General features: G+C 49.4%; 1 protein-coding gene across 1 annotated transcript in view; it reads left to right on the forward strand.

Annotated features, from left to right (window-relative positions):
* Window positions 1–651: 651 nt before the first annotated feature.
* Window positions 652–4,197, forward strand: part of LOC127750485 (neuropeptide CCHamide-1 receptor-like) — a 41,944-nt gene continuing 38,398 nt past the window's right edge. The window contains exon 1 of the mRNA XM_052272267.1: window positions 652–1,046. The gene's annotated coding sequence lies outside the window, so the exon portion shown is untranslated. The remainder of the gene's footprint in view (window positions 1,047–4,197) is intronic.

Genomic DNA, 4,197 nt, shown 5'->3' on the forward strand with positions numbered 1-4,197 from the left:
CACGGGCCCGAGACGCAAACCGCACTTGAAATTCCAGTGTGGGGCCTGCAGCACGGGGCAGCAGCAAAAGGCTAGTAGTACGTTGTGAAAAAAAAATGAACAAAAAAAAATTACGTGCAAAATGCGTGCGTATAGTGACCAACTATGGGACGCTCTGTTTACCTTTACCTAGAAATTGTCACTGCCGGTCACACCACACTAAAATAAAAATTTACATTATTTTCTGCATGGCAACGTGTGTTTGCGAGTACATCGGGTTACAAGTTACATCGGGTTACACTCTGAGCTCGCCTCGCGGATTTGAAAAGACCACCGCAAAGAATGAGGAAAATTCCCACATTTTTTTTCAGGACACTTTCTCGAAATCTGAGGAGCTTTCCCCAGAGTTGTCCCTTTTCCCGTAAAAGATGAGTCATTGTTTTTACCGTGTGTAAAGGCACAACTCAGATCATTATTTTATGCGATACTAAAATTTCAACATCAACAATGGTGTGTGCACGTGTGTAACAAGTGAGGGTTTTAAATTTGGACCGAATTACCAACGTGGGTGGGCGTTTGTCACTCCGGGTGGGGGTAGGCGGGATGGAGGGGGGGGGGGGGCCGGAGCGCTCCTCTGGGCGTCCGCTCAGTCTGCGCCCGTTCTTGCCCCGCTCCGGTCCACGGCGCGGTCCGCCCTCGCACCCCCCCGGCGGCAGCCCCGAGCGTGCCCATGCACGTCTAGTGCACGCCGCCGGCGAGCAGGCTAGCTCTTGGACAGCAGCTTGTGTCACGCCAGAACGAATTGCCGGAATAATAATAACTGTAAGAAAACAAGGACAGCAACAACAAGCAAAAGTATCTGGGAGGGGCTGCGAAGTTTTTTGGAAGAGAAGTCTGTTTTGACGTCAAGTGGGGGAGGTGTGGTGCATAGCACCCCACGATCTCAAAGATGGAGGCGGACGACCGTCTTGACGCCGGCCAGCGCAGCACCGGCGGGCCTACCGTCCCCATCGCCCCCTCCGGAACCCCGCCCCGGCGGCCCGCATCGCGGCACCAGCGGTACTGAGGTGAGAGTAAACAGGGTGTCTCTGGGTAAACCGCGAGGCACATTGAGAAAAAAATTTCTCCCCTAGGACAAGACAGTCGTCGTATATTGTAGCACTACACATTTTGTTCCCTCGATCAGAAACTTTGGTGAGAGGCAGTGAACATGTGAGGTCAGGCAATAAAACTTTTGTCCTTGGAGCAAAAATTGTTTCGTGCGTCAAAATCTTTCGATCTGGGGACAAAAAGTCCAGTACCTAGGGCCAAAAAAATTTGTCAGTGCACGACAACTGTATCAATTCGGGGGTAATCCGAGGTAATCTGGGATTATTGTGGGGTTTGATCCAGGGGGTGATTCGTGGGTGATCTGGGCGCGATTCTGGGGTAATCCGGGGGTAATTCGGTAGTAATCTAGGGGAAATGTGGGTTGTGGTCCGGGCAAATCCAAGAGGTGCAATCCACGGTGCAGCCAATAATATTAGACAGTGAATAGAAGTCGTTTGTTTCGAGATGAAGATGATTGTGGTGTTGTGTCGCGAGGCATCCGCATGGAATTAAAGGACAGAATCTCGCCAGCCAGACAATGCTGGCTAATAGGGCGGCGAGGCGCGAGAGCGCGCTAGGCGCTAGAGTCGCTGCTTTCTGTTTATCAAGAGATCGTATCCTTATTCATTCGCAGTCCGTCCGTCCGTCCGTCCGTCCGTCCGTCCGTCCATCTGTCTGTCTGTCCGTCCATCCGAGCATCGATTTTAAACACACGTAGTTCTGAGGCCTTCAGCAAGACTCACGCACTTCTTGGTCAAAAAGATAAGAACTACGTGAGTCTTATGCCGAAGGCCTCAGAACTACGTGTGTTTGAAGTCAGTGCTCGGAACTACGTCAGTCTTCCCCCGGGTCGTAGAAGTACGTGTCTTTGCGTTGTAGGCGTTGTAGGTTTGTCTATTTCGGCATACTGTAAACTAGTTCGTGTCAACGATACAACGCCATATACATATTAACGTTAGTCTTCTTATAATATTTTTGGTGCCATTGGATTGGATGCATACATCAGGGGTCTTTTTTTCCATTTGGCCACTTTAAGAGACATGCCCGGTACCTCAACTACAGTTGAGTTATAACTCATATTAACATTTGTTTGAGGTCTCGCTTCACTGTGAAAAATATCTCCGTGAATTTACGATATATTTTGTTTACAAAATATGTCGTCAATTTACGACGGACCATTATTCCTAGTTCGTTGTTGAATTTCAAGTCGAGAAGCGATTCATACAGATTGTAATTTTACCATTTTAAAATGAAGTTTTACGAATACACTATTCATGAAAATTTTTCCCGTAAAACCTACAACAACGATCTTTCACTATGTTTACCGGCCTTCTTTTAGAATTAGAGAGACCATCATCGCCATGTGCCAGACCACCTGAAGGGACACACTTCAGCGTTGTTTTTTCTTTCGCAGATTTTTTGTAATTTTCAAAGGCGCAAATCCGGCTGTCAAAGTGCAGCGAAGACGCTTCGTAATTTTAAGTAACAGGAAATGTTTGAATTAAAGAAGAAATCTTAACAAGTTACCACTCGAGGGTCCGCGATGCTGACGTGTTTCTTCTTCCACCTAATCCATCTCTCTATCTCTCTCTCTCTCACTCACACACACACACACACACACACACACACACACATGCACACACTGGTGCTGCAAGCCAGCCGAGTGCCGAAAAACCCTCTCTTCACTTGAGAACGACTACAGCCTGTCTACTCACCGGCTCGGCTTAGGTAGCCCCGCCCCGCCCCTCTAAGTGAGTCTGAAAAGCCCCGTCGTGGTATCCCACGTGGAAAACCGCCTCGCACAAAAAGCAGGGAGGACGCGCCTCGCTCCTTCATATCCGTTTCCGAGTGGGTCGAGAACAGAAGCAGCACCTTTAAAAATAAATCCTTTTCTACTTTCTTCCCTTTCAGCTCATTTGCTTGAGCCGATGTCTTTCGCCTTTCTGACCCTCCCCCCTTTCCCCAATAATCCACCGACCGCCCGACCGCTGACCCGCTCTCAAGTTCGAGGGTGGAACAATTTTTTATGACCTTTGTTAAAGAGCTTGGAGACCGCCAATAGCAGGGCTTTCCGTAAGCCATGATAAATGTGCCACACTGGAAAAATATGACTTCCACCCGAAGACCGGGGGAGGGGGGGGGGGGGGAGAAAGGAATCCAACATGAACTCGGGAACAACCTCAAGGCTGGGCCAAAGAAAGGAAACCACCCACCTTATCCCATCTTTAAAGAACAAACAACTATTTGAATCTCGCGCGGCCAGGATCGTCTCAGCCTGTGGCGCGCAGGGTATGCAGCACGCCCGGCGCGCTCGTCGGGCGGGCGAGGCTAACCCGCGGCCACGAGGCGCTCAGCAGGACCCAGTGTGTGGCCACTAATTTATGTCATTATTCAAATGTCGCACACAACTGTGACGTTTTTTTGTTGTTGTTTTTTTTACACACCTGCAGATGTGTGAATGAGCATTTACAAACTTGACAAAGGGTATAATGGCAACCTTGTAAGGTGCGCAAAATCTCTTTTGGTTATTTTTCTTTCTTTTTTGGTCTCACGCATACCTGCAGTTCAACGAACGGAAATTCGCGCTTTTAAATAAAAAAAACAACACCCATTTCCAAATTTGTAAATAATCATTCAAACGCCTATAGAGGTGTGTAAAAATGCCTTCGCGGTAGTGTAAACAGTTTGTCCCACTATTGCAGGTGTGTGGCTTTTTCCCACGCCGTGTTTTGTGTTTCTTGACCCAGGGTGCAAGTGTGAGCGTGGCTGTGGAGCTCTTGCCAATCGCTCGCGGAGAGCTTGTTGCTGTTGCTGGCTCCATGGCGTCCCTATATGATGGCGGTGACGAACATTTACGTTGATGATGAAGACGACGACAACGACGACGATGACGCGGGGTATTTGCCGAGTACTCGCTTGAGTAATGTGTATGTGCGTCTCATCGTGCCATTATTGCATTCGCATTGTATGGCTCCGGCGGCGGTGGCTCCAGGAGGAGGAGGGGAGAGTTCTCCGCGTTCGTTTGTCGCTGCTCGGGGGTTGTTAATGACCGTGCCTATGGAAGCGCCTGGTGTATGTGCGCAGCAGGGGTTGTTGTGGGCGCGAGGGTGGTCCCTACCCCCTCCCCCC

This window comes from Frankliniella occidentalis, unplaced genomic scaffold, assembly GCF_000697945.3.
Source record: "Frankliniella occidentalis isolate FOCC.00 unplaced genomic scaffold, Focc_3.1 Scaffold196, whole genome shotgun sequence".
NCBI classification, from domain to species: Eukaryota; Metazoa; Arthropoda; class Insecta; order Thysanoptera; family Thripidae; genus Frankliniella; species Frankliniella occidentalis.